Source organism: Mesocricetus auratus, unplaced genomic scaffold (assembly GCF_017639785.1).
Source record: "Mesocricetus auratus isolate SY011 unplaced genomic scaffold, BCM_Maur_2.0 Super-Scaffold_100004, whole genome shotgun sequence".
Lineage (NCBI taxonomy): Eukaryota > Metazoa > Chordata > Mammalia > Rodentia > Cricetidae > Mesocricetus > Mesocricetus auratus.
The window spans coordinates 14,279,271-14,292,508 of NW_024429189.1; the positions used below are offsets into that span (position 1 = coordinate 14,279,271).

A 13,238-nucleotide genomic window follows, 5' to 3' on the forward strand; every position below is an offset into this window, starting at 1 on the left:
TCTTAGTGTGACCTACTTCCCCTAATATGGTCTCCATTTGCAAATGACATATTCATTCTTCTTTTTGGTTTAATAAAACTCCCTGTGAAGATGGCTTAAAATTCTCTCTGAGCAAGCATGAGGACTTGAATTCAGATTTTAGCACCCATTGGAAAAGCAGACATGACACTGTATGTTCATAGTCCCAGCACTAGGAAGTAAGTTTAGGGGGATCTCTGGGACTTGCTGATCAGGCTAGCCAATCATCAAATTCTAAGCTGAGTGATAGACTGCATCTCAAAAGAAAAAGGGAAGAACAACAAAAAAACCTATAATGTAAAAATCAATAGAAGACATGCACTATTAACCCCTGACCTCCTCCACAAGGAAGTCACCATGCAGATATTACATCACACACACACACACACACACACACACAAAATTTCATTGTGTATGCATGCCATATTTTCTTTGTCTGTTCATCTGTTGATGAACACATAGGCTGATCCTGTAAGTTGACCATTGTGAGTAGTGCTAAATAAACATGGCTGTATTTTAGAGTCATTTGGGTACACAAATAATTTTTGATATCAGAAAATTCATTCTATTAAAAATAAGTGCCTTCCCTTGGGAGTCCATAGCCTCTCTCAAGAACTGTGAACAGTGACACAAGCTGCTGTGGCAGAAATTTCTGCACTGAGGCGCACATAGGCGTTGATTCAGGGCTCATACACATGAAATTCAATAACCCTATAGTGAGACTACAGCTGCTCAGTGACTGTAATTGAACCTGTTCTTAAAACACTTAGTCATAATTGGTAACAATCATGATAAAAATGTGTATTTCTACAATTCTATATACTCACTAGGGTAAGTTCAGCCATTTTTTCAAGACAGGTTTTCAAGCCTGTCCTGGAACTCACTCTCAGGCCAGGCTGGCCTCGAACTCACAGCTCACAGAGATCTGCCTGCCTCTGCCTCCTGAGTGCTGAGATTAAAGGTGTAGGCCATCACTGCCTAGTTAAGTACAAACATTTTTAATATATTCCCAAATATCAAAGCAGTGATGCAAAATATGTACTTTCATTTTTTTGTTTTTGTTTATTTGATACAGGGACTCATTGTATAGCTCTGGTTGTCCTAGAACTTACTCTGTAGACAGGCCAGCCTTGATCTCACAAAGATCTATTGACCTCTGCCTCCCAAGGCTGAGATTAAAGGCATGCACCATTACAACTGACTATGTATTTTAAAATCACTACTGATTTAAAATGTTGTCTTTAATTTTGAATACCTGGTATCTTACCTGGTTGGCTGCCTACTTAGTTGGTAGACCTCCTCTTAGTTCTGTGAAGGGCATATTTATTTTAATATGGTTGTGTACATACTGAACTATATACTGATATGAGCTTTCTCCAAATGACAGGCAAAAGCAGAAGTAAACCAAGAGTTGGTCAATCAGTAAGAATTCCCAAGAACGCTGGTACACAGTCCTTCTATACTTCAAAATGGGGTATTACCGCACCCAAGGAGAGAAATAGTAATACAAGCTAAGGTGGCCCACAAGTGGCACTCTGCCTGGTCCCTTTCTGCACCATGCTAGCTGTTAAATATCTTTAGTACCCACTTCACTTTCTGTTCTAAGGAAACCTGTGAGCCCAGTAAGATGAATGTAACTCTAATCAAGAACCAAACAACTGACATTACAATAATAGCAGCCTACTCTATTTTGTATCTACAAGGAATTCAAAGAAGACAGTAAAGTTCTGGAAGCTAAGCAGGGGGTGTTGACATTCTAACTTGGAGCACTGGCTTTTAGAGTCTAAGTATCCCATGTCTTCACGTGGACTATTGCCATCCACTTATATGGACACTGGTGGTATCCATTTTCCTGGGTATTGGTAAATTGCAGAGGTTTAATCACCTTATTCTCTAGAGAGGCATGGCAGGGTACTTTGTAGGTGGTGGCTGATTTGAAAAAGGCCACAGCCAGGTCACATACTATTTAAAGCACGATTTTATTTAAGACAACTTTCAAGTGTTTCTTCTCCCTTTGCTGTCTATGATTGCCCCATTTCAGTTTGCCATAGAACAGCTGTTTCGATATCCAGCATTTATCCGTTCTCCACATGCATCCAGCCCAGAGGGATTGTTAAGTAGATCATTGTTTTAATTCTGGCTCCATTCCAGGTCCCCATTATTAGTGATCCTGTCTTAACATTTACTGTTCAGTTTGGCTCACAGGTGATGTTGATTAAATTGGATATGCCATCTGGGGTGGGTTTTCATCTGGTAGGCACATTCAAGGCTGAGCACACCTACTGCTATGTTTTGGTCTGAAGCTTTTCCCATATTTGATGGCATTCTGGATGTGGTTTTCTGCCACCTGGGTTTCAGGCTTTCTCATTTAGCAGTTGTTTGAAACCAGGCAATCTACTTCTTATGTGTTGTCTTGTTTTCTAAGGATAAAATGAGAATATTCATCCATTTAATCCTTCATGTAGCTCCTTGTTAATTTTTAACTTTTTGAGGCAGGAGTGGAGAAGTTCAACATGAATATGGGCCAGGAGTAGAGAAGACACAGAAGCAGGAGGTGGCTAATGCATCGTCATACCCCATGAGCTGTCTGCCCCTGCAACAGATATAAGCAAAAGGGCTTTACAAAGCAAGAGCAAAACCACTGCACTGGACTATGAAGACGCCAACTCTGAACTTTGCTTTCAGCCATTTAGACAGGGACAATGTCCACACTAGACTGGGTGTAATGGCACTAGGGAAGCAGAGGCAGGCAGATCTCTGTGAGTTTGAGGCCATGGAGGGCTACATAGCAAGCCTTTATCTCAATACAGACATTAATTAAATAAATCGACATCCACATAAAGGTAACATGTAGCAATTTTGCTCCCACAGCACAGAGGAATAGCAAGCATGTCTGGTTCACTGTTTGCTGTTTGTTAATTTCAAAATGCAAAAAAGGCTTGGACGAGCATATACGTACCACATGGGTTATTTCAAGACACAATGTCATGATGTGTGAGCAGACATCCTTTAACATGCTGGAGAAAGGCACTTTTTAAATGTGAGTGATGCTACCTACCTGTATGCTACTGTGCTGTGATAGTGCTTAGGAAATATGATAATGTTGGAAATGGAAACACCAATAACTGTGAGAGCAGCCACAGCTAGCAGTTAATTTGACTCTTACACTGGGCTAGGCATGACTCTAAGTGTTTCACGTGTGTTCACTCATTTAATCCTCAAAGAAACCAATCTTCTAGGTTCTGGAGGTGAGCTGTATGAGAGGGTTGAGAGTTGACCCATAAAATGTCAATTTCAAGTGATTCATCTTGTTATTACTTGCTCGGCTTGCACATGAGTAAGTGAAATGCAGAGAGATTAAGTAACTTACCCAAGGTCACAGAGTTTGTTAAAGGTTATTATTTCTGTAATTATTTATAAACATTCCTAATTTCATGGGGTGCTCATGTTACAAGAATAAAAAATGCATCATGTCTAACTTAGAGAGGAAATAATTTATTAGAAGGATGTTGTTGGCAGAGTAGAAGGAGAAGCTAACTAACAGATTACTTCCAGAAACCACTGGTCCCCATCACACCAAGATCTGTCTGACGCCACCTGACGACACATGAAACTCTGACTAGGCCCCCAGCCTGTGCCTTTGCCCTTTCCAGGGCCATATTCAACCTTATGGAGATTTGATTGATGCCAAAATATAGGTCAGTACCATCACTCTTCATCAAGATGAGTGTGCACAGAGGGTGGCAAAGCTACTAATCTTTACTTCTCATGAGTCCATTCTCCTTAATTCTGGGAACAGAAGCCATGTTGGTTGTTGGTCCTTTGTTTTCAGTGATTCGGGTGCCTTCTTCTGTTCCGTAGGTGGTGGATACTGGGAGCAGAGCCACGCCCATGACTGTACCTTCTAAGAGCTGGACGTAGGAATGCGGTTAAACTGGAATAGTTGAAGTTCTCTTTTTTTCCTACTTGTTTTAATTTTCAGTATCTACTCATTCATTCATGCAACACATATTTTATGTGCTAAATACTGAGCAAAAAATACCATCTCTTTCCTAATAATATTTCACAGAATCTGCTCAATAATACATGCAAGTCAGTGTAAGACAATGATAAGTATGAATAGGAGCAATGAAGGATACCGGGGAAATAGGTTCACAGTGGCATAGGACTGGAGTCTTTTTTTTTAATTGATTTTTATTTATATGTATGGGTGTTTCCTGCATGCTTATTTATGCACCCTGTGCATGCAGTCGCCTTGGGGGCAAGAAGAGGGTATCAGGTTCATGGGGACTGGAGTTACAGATGGTTGTGAGTCACCATGTGGGTGCTGAGTTGAACCCAGGTGCTCTGGAAGAACAGCCCTCCCCTTTTCACTGCATTTCCCGTCATTTAATACATCATCTAGTATGCTCCAGAAAACAGTATATTACCATGGAAATTAGGATACAAAATCGAAGCACAGAATCATTGTTTCTGTTTATTAGGCTGACTTTTTATACATATAACTTTAAATATACATTGCACGAAGTCTGAAGAGTCTGTGAATATTACACAGAAGTTTCGAATTATTGTATTAGTTCTATTGTAACAAAAGAAAAAGTCCCTTGTGCTTCTTCATTATATTCACAATAATATTATCAGATTGTCTCTGTGAATAAAAAGATAACTTGAATAAACTGGGAAGTACAAAAGTGTGCAATGCACCTGACCAAGCTGCCTTCTGGCTTCTTTACAAAGCCACAGACAGAGTCTCTCTTATTATGGCAGAGGAATAGTTCCAACATACTTCAGATCATGAATGTTATTACATCATATCACTTCATATCATTATGCCTCTGCTGCATGAGCTACATCAGAAAATTCTATGTAAATTGTTCTACAACTTTTGATCTTTATTACATTATGTACATGCGACATGTATATCTTTACATGCCACATTGGTTTCCCTTATCTTTATCTTCTTTAAGCATTACATTGGGATTACTTATATGAACATATCACCTTATTTCGCCAACCCTTTCGTAGTGACTATTGCCATAGAAAATAAGACAGTCATTGTTTCATAAATGTGTACTGGCATTTTGAGAATAAGGCCCAAATATACAAATACTTAGCAAAAATGTAAGTATGTTCTACATTTTATTTATTTATTTATTTATTTATTTGTTTATTTTGGTTTTTTGAGAAAGGGTTTATCTGTGGCTTTGGAGGCAGTCCTGGAACTAGCTCTTGTAGACCAGGTTGGTCTCGAACTCATAGAGATCCTCCTGCCTCTGCCTCCCAAGTGCTGGGATTAAAGACATGCGCCACCACCACCCGGCTATTCTACAGTTCAATGCTTACTTCTAGATTTTTTTTTTAAACAAGAAGTTCATGTAAACAACAAGACGCTTGACTTGAAGGGAAAACTGTCTAGGACCATTTTGTTCAAGAGTAATTTACCCCTACTTAAAGACAGACATATTGCCCTACATGTAACAGCTACTTACAAAAAAGTTATAAAATTGTCCTCCGTTTTACAAAGATAAATGAAAAACATTAAAATTCTCCAATCGAACAAGGTATGCAAGAATTTTGTTATTGGGTTCTTTTGTTAAAACATTGAGAGCAAAATAACTTACTGGAATATAAAGATAAGAGCTGATTGAGCATGCCATTTACGGAGAAAGGGGGATATTTTCACAGAACCAATACTTCCCCCCAGACCATCTGATGTCAATCAAAACGGAACACTAGTCATTTAGTTTAAAAAAGAAAAAAAGCGCAATATGCTTGTGCACATATACCAGTTCCTTTATGTACAATAAAGAAATGGGGACAGGGAAATGAGAGAATAGAGAAAACTATACTGTAGTGGTCAGGATGTGGTGGAACCAAACTGCAGCTTTCTAATTGCAAATGTATTATTGGTCTACAAGAAAATTCTGGAGTAAAGTAGCAGGTTCCCTTTTTGTAGACACCTCCTGTCTGCTGCTGGAACACATCAGTCGTATCTTCATCCTCCATTTCTAACTGTGCAGGTGTGTGGGTCTCATTGATTGGTTGTCCATCAAACCGGAATCTGATCTGCCTCATCGACAATCCCTGTCATTCACAATAGGCTTTCATTAGTTTACTAAGTGATATGTGCCTCTTAATCTTAATCTGCACCACAGAACCATCCTGCCCGGCCACCTTCGAATTAATATGATCATTGTTCTCAGTCTTGACTCCCTCCTTTGGTTTTTCGTCGGCCATGGCAAGCGCCGGAGTCTCCTCAGCTGCACAAAGGAGGCACCGGGTCTGCACTGAAGGTACACTCAGGCAGAGCAGCAGAGAAGGAGGCGGCAGTGGGACTTACTTCTAGAAATTTTATAGTAATCTATAGCCCTCTAAACATTATACAGTGCTTGTTTTTTAAACACCATATATACCATTATCTTTACTATTCATTTATTTATGCATTTTTTGCTTGCTAGTGTTGAGAATATTCAAAATCTACTACTAGGTTGGTAATTCTAGGTTCTACATACCACATCTTAATAGATGCCATCTTCACTAGAATTTGAAATGTGGCAAATATTTCCAATACGAAGAAGACCAGTGAAAGCCTGACCTTTGATGTGAACACAGCTCCAAAAATGAAAAGCTACATTTTACCCAATAGAACAGTGGTGGGTTAGATGAAATTTTTAAATATATTTTCAGTAGGATTAGAGCTTCTTTGAGATGGACAGATGGATGTAGACAAAACAAACAAACAAAAAACTGGGAAGCACAGAATAATAAGTCAAAGATGACAACTGTATGAGACACATCACCTCTTCCAACTCCCTGTACGTGGTTGACCGGTTGCAAGGAACTCAAGTTTCTGTCTCTGAATATGTGACAATGGCATCCTCAGCAGCCACTGAGACTACTTATAGCTATATCAGACACTACTGCCTGACATCCCGGAGCTACACATAAATATGAAAAATAGAAATCAGAGCTTCTGATAAGAATGTCTGGCCTTTTGTGGATTTGATATAAACATGACAGGAAGAGAGGAATTCTGTAGCTCCTGTGCTTGGCTTGTCTCAGTGTGGACTACAATGAGTATCTTCAGAGGCATTTGCTGAATGAAGCCTCTATATTTGGAGGATAGCGCTGTGTGGGAGGTTATTTGTGTTCAATGACATCATCTGTGGTTCTGACCCAGTAGGATTGTGCCCTTAGGAGAATAAAGGAAATAGTTACAGATCAAGACAAGATCAAAGTTTGAGCATAGATTTCTCACCTATAAATCTGGGAGAGATTGACAACCTGTCCATGATGTTTTATTATAGCAGCGAGGGCAGACCGATACACTCTGTTAAGGTAGATGTTTTGTTGTTGACTTTTAACCTACAAAAATAGACTCTGAGTGTTTATTCTTTTATAGCCAAGCACGAGAGCAACTGTGCTATTCTCCCCGCTTTGTGTGAGAACCTCACTTAGGAAGAGGAACATCTTAGTCTCATTTCTTCTGCCGGTGTTCTCTACATAAAGCACCGTGTATCAAAAAGCCTTGACTCTAGAAACCAACAGCTAAATAGATTTAATACTTGATTTTAATTTATAAAGGCCCATCGTCCATAGGTTCAAGTTCTAGCTTTAAGATTCTTGGAGGCAATCTTTCCATATAAGTGTGCATATGTTAAATGATATTGAATTGAATATGCCAACTCAAGTTAATTTCAGATTAGCATAAAGAATGGGGAAAAGAAATCATGACTTTAAATAAAACATTCAGTTTTGCCACCAGCAAATCATTTTACCATTTTTTTCTTCAAGGCAAAAAAAAAATCATACAGGTACAGTAAAATTTATTGAGGCAAAAAAAAATTTCAGTGTCATTTTAAAAAATGTTGGAAGTCTATTTTGTAGTTGTCAGCCACGGGCATTTGCCACTGACCCTCTTTCTCTGCCTTCGTGTATGTACTTCACATGAGGACTACGCACTTGTTCGTGACTGGTATTGGCTTAAAGAATGGAAGGTCATTAGAAAGCAGGATTTAGCACTCTCATTTTAATAATAAATACAACTACACACTTCCCCGGTACTTTTTACGCCTGCCTGCAACAAAAACAGCTGAACAGATTGTGATGAAATTCAGACTGACAGTCTGACAAAAAAAAATCCCTTTTTGTCTAAAATCTGGCTTCCATAGGTTTGTGCAAATCTAAATATTTGATTTTGTACTGGAAAAGGAGCCAGTCTTATGTACAATTTATAAAATAAATGTGTAGATACATGTTTTAAAATCCCTAAATTTTGTCAACACATACGGTCTAACTTTCAAGACTTTTCTCCCCCAATTTTTTTGTCTGTGACTAGGGTGTGTTTTCCCCATCCTTTCTGAGGCTTTGGCTGTTTATCTAATAACGAGCCCTTCTGCAAACAGTATTTCACTAGTGACTTAACAGTAGCTTCAGCAGTACATTGCCCTTTCCTCAGCGGGGAGTGTTAAGCCTCCCTGTATTAGACTTCCAAGACACTCAGGAGCTGGAGTTGAGAGATAGACTGTTTCCTTTGAAGTTTGCCTTCGAAACACACTGAGATGCAAACAAGTTTCAGCCACTCAGCATTCAAACACAGAGACCAGGGTTAAACATTGTACCACAGTTTCTAATCATGTCATTGCACTATTGGCTATGTGAGATTTGGTGAAAATATAGTAGAATCAACAGAAATCTCTTTGTCTAAACAGGACATCTGGACACCAAATTATTGGACTTGCTGGTTCCAAATTCTCTTTGCCAAGTCATAATCACAATAAAAATAACTGACAAAAAATTAAGGTACCCGTTATAAAATTTTTATATATGTGCTAAAAGGTGTTTATTGCACAGGACACACATATGACCAGACAGTACGTATGTAAGTGGAAGTCCCAGTTAAAGAAGATTCTATCATTGGCCTGAACATTACACTACCCTTATGTTTTGTGTGTGAATATTGTTGCCTAACTCATGGCCTTAAGGAATTTCTCAGTCCTCATGTGCAGCAAGATGAAATTTCTCCTTCTATATGTTTTCTGAAGTTTATTCTGGACCCTGTTCTTTCTTGTTAACAACTGGGGAGCGGGTACATGAAAAAGAAATTAACTGACCCCACTCCAAGTAAACAACAAGCCAAACTGAGAATGAAGAAATATACCACACCTTGGGGAGCTTCTCGTCTCGTCGTGTCTCTGAAGTTTTTTTGTTTTGTTTTGTTTTGTTTTGTTTTTAACCTAGACCACTTGTCACACTATATGATCTTGTGTGAAGGAAATGTAAGCACTTCATGGGGATGAAAAATATACCCACTCAAAGAAGTTCATCATGTGCCACTCACTACTTAGACAGAGAAGTCTGTAATTAAACAAGTGATTATCATCCCAGGGTATTTGGGAGATTCCAAAGATGCCCAGACATCCCAAGTACGAGATGAAGTTGTGCAGATTGTCGTGCCCCGCATTGAGTGGAACACCCACAAGGTGCCCCTTCCTCCGAGGTAATGAATAGTCTTCAAATAATGGTAAGGGAACATGGGCTGCCGTTTGATGCTGATGACATTGAAAATTTAGGATAACAGAAATCCCATCATTTTTCATTTGTATGCAAATTTTTCTGTTCCAGAAATTAACCCCTGGACCCCACGTCAGTTTCCATCTCCAGGAATTTTCTTTGCCACAGAGCAGACTTCTCTCTACCCCTAAGGTCCCCAGGCTTCCCTCCTTTAAGAGGAAAGGCTTCTACCACCAGGTCAGAATGCTTCTTTGTTTTCTCTCATTACTGGAGGATAAAGAGCCCTGCAAGGCGAGGCCTGTTGTAAAACGCACATCTCTAATGGCCAGCGGCATTGAGATGCAAACTTCCACCGCTCTGACCAAATAACTCTCATTGACCACTTGCCTAGCGTTAAGGTAAACCCGTTACAATAGATCAATCCCAGTAGTGACCTTTTCAGCCAGGTCTTCAACTGTTAAAAAGGTCCTTTGTTGCTTCCCACCTTAGACAAATGTCATCATCTACATGTGAAGGGGAGAGGGGTTTGAGGTTTTTAATTGATGTGGATTTAATTATGCTAATTTAGACAGCTGTAAAGCATTTCAGTATAGCAGCATAATAGGGCAAACAGATGCAGGTGCCCTTCCCTGCAGGGGCTTAATTTTCAACCTAGAAACTTGAAAGGGGGAAGAGCTCAAAAGCCAGGACAATTTAACATTTGTAGATTTGAGGCTTCCACTCCCTCACTGAAATATTTAGCAGACTCTAAATAGTCACTCTTAAACACTTGTCCTTACTTAAAAGCCCCAAACTCGTCTTTAATTAGAATAGAAAATTTTAAATAATGGATTTATCAAGAATCAGTTCAAGATAACAGCAAACTAGAATTGGAGAGTTTGAAATGACCTTTATTTCTTTTTCAAAAATATCATAAAATTGGGAATGATAATTTTTTAAAGTAGTAAAAATTTGTAAAGCCCATTTTCTTAAGTAGGGTGAGATTCTGATTTCTTTTTTTAAACTAATGATCAGTATTTTACCTTACCATATATCTATCTGGTCCACTTTTCATCTCACTGTTGGCAAAGGAAGAGTCACCTTTGCTGGTCCAAAGTCAGCTCTTTTCACCTTGGCCTAGTGCCAATGCTCTCAGTGAGTAAAATGGAAACAGTAGATTGTTTTGGACTTCATAGGAATGGCAATGAATCCTGTGCAGGCCACAGATATGGAAGAGTCCCTGGCCGGTTGGCTAGCCTCTATGGAGTAAGGATTGTTCCCTAAGGCCAGGCCAGGCCAGGCCTTGTGAAAGAAAACGGGAAGAAATCTGAAGACCTTTTATGGCTGCTTTGTTCCTTTTCTCGGTCTGAAAACCCCTCAGTTCCTCACATCTAGATTCCCGGCTCTTCAAGGCCCAGGATGTCACCACAGACACAGCTGCAGGACAAAAGGTTTTCAATGAATCACCTTCCATTCTCCCTGCCAGGCCCTGTTCACCATGGTCAGCCTTCTCCTCTGTGTCTCTTCCTTTGTTTGGTAGTAATCAGCTGTGTAATTAGCTGGAGAAAAGGGGTCCCAAAAGAAGACCAAACTCTGTTCTATCCAGAGGGACAGAGTGGCCCGCCCAGTTCTTCCCAGTACAGAAAATTTGGGGCATGAATTTCACTTCTAGCTTTTACTAATTCTTCCATCCTCAATAAGTTGCTTAAGTTCTCTGATTTAACTGACTAAATGAAATAATCACTTGCAAATGACATAGCCATGACTGTCCAGGAGATACAGTGGAGAGCATTTTGACCACGGGCTGTATCTCCCAGAATTCTTTGCATATCCTTGTCAGAGTTTCTTTTTGATTAACTTTTAAAAATTCCTTCCTTCTTTCAGTTTATTACTTGATTTTTCCACTCCACCCTGTTTCTTATCACAGATTCTTTTAACATTTTTTTCATCTTTTTCATAGACTTCTGTGGTGGTGGAGTCTTTTGTTTGTTTTTGAGACAGGGGTCTCTCTACATAGCGCTTGCTGTCCTGGAACTCACTATGTAGACCAGGACTGGCTTTATCTTTTTGCCTTTTTTGGGGGGGTCATGATGACAGAAGTAGATCTCAAAGGAATGGAAAAATTTAACACTGTATACTCTAAAAGTCACTACTTTTCTGAGCCAGACGTGCTGGTGTACCTTTTAATCCCAGCACTCAGGAGGCAGAGGCAAGTGATCTCTATGAGTTTGAGGTCAGCCTGGTCTTCATACTGGATTCCAGATTAGCCAGGAACTACATGGTAAGACTGACTCTCTCTCTCTCTCTCTCTCTCTCTCTCTCTCTCTCTCTCTCTCTCTCTCTCTCTCTCTCTCTCGTGTGTGTGCGCGAGCGTGCGCGCGCGCGCGCGCGCACACACACACACACACACACACACACACACACACACCAAAAACAAAAGCAGAAACAGTACCCTTTAGATGAAATTCTGGCATTGTTTAGTTAAAGAAATTCCAAGTAGTGTAAGCATATAAATTTACACATTATTTCTCCTTATCCCTACATCATGCATATAATCTGAAATATAGACTCGGTGACCACATGGAGAGCCCAGGGTTTGCCTCAGTGGCATACCATGCACTTAGTTTGTTCTAAGCTCTGGATTTGGTCCTCAGCACCACAAAAAGTGAGTGTATAGAGATTGCAAAGTGGACTGGGGGCCGATGTGATTCCAGCAGCTGCTGCTGCTGGTAGGATTTCATTCTGAAAATCTCACCAGCGACAGCGGCTAGAACCACAGCAGCCTTTTGATATCTCAATAGAGCTAATGCATAAAAACTACACCCCAAAGAATTCATGTTGGTAGCACAACCTTTTAAGATTGTACTGGCTTCCTTAATACTGAGAACAACCACCTGTAGCGGTTCTATCCAATGAGACATGGTTGGAAGACAAGTGTTGGAGCTTTTTGCCTTCTCTCTGTGTAGAGGGGTAGTAACTTTTTCATCTGAGGGGCAGTGTGGTTAAGGAAACTGCACTGTGCTGTCCTGACAATGCTGAACTGCTGGACCAAAGCCAGGTGCCACAGTGAAGGATGAGGAAGCTTTTGGATTAACTCACAAATATCTTTTCTGTAAATTGGACATGACGTTATACGTTTAATGTGAAATCATGTAGACATAGAAGTTGTACTTAGCGTTACCCATCACAGTAGACTAGACAAGCTGAAAAATGTTTAGAAAGTAAAGTCAGATTTTGAACCCCAAACTGAATTTATCAAATGGAGGGAGCTTTACTACATATTTTGAGGGTCTAGACTGGAGTGCCAAGACACTGACTGAATGAATTTGAAACTGAGTTATTAGTACCTGAACACTGTATGTGGGCTGTCTGAAAAGTCTGAAGCAGATACTCTGGTGTGGTAAGGTAGCTGGTGCTTTACCATTCCGAGATCTGAGGAGCGTGCTGCGAAATGGGCAGGCAAATAGATAGTGCGGAAGAGGAGGTCTTCTGCTTTTTTGCACTCAGACTTTTAGTTTTGTCCTTTCTGCTAGAGAGCCAACTGTTCATTGGCCTTAAGACAGCTAAAAAAACAAAACAAAACAAAAAGTCACTGAGATGCATGCTGTTTACAGGTAGTCAGAACATTTGTTTCCACTATGACATAACAGACGTACACCACATTCATCATTAATAAATACACACGACTGAAGTTGAAATGGATTTAGTTGGATTGCCTTAGAAATACA

The 13,238-nt window shown here is 39.9% G+C and overlaps 1 pseudogene; it reads right to left on the minus strand.

The window, feature by feature from the left end:
* Positions 1-5,327: 5,327 nt before the first annotated feature.
* LOC121140168 lies at positions 5,328-6,255 on the minus strand (annotated as a pseudogene).
* Between the last annotated feature and the right edge of the window lie 6,983 nt (positions 6,256-13,238).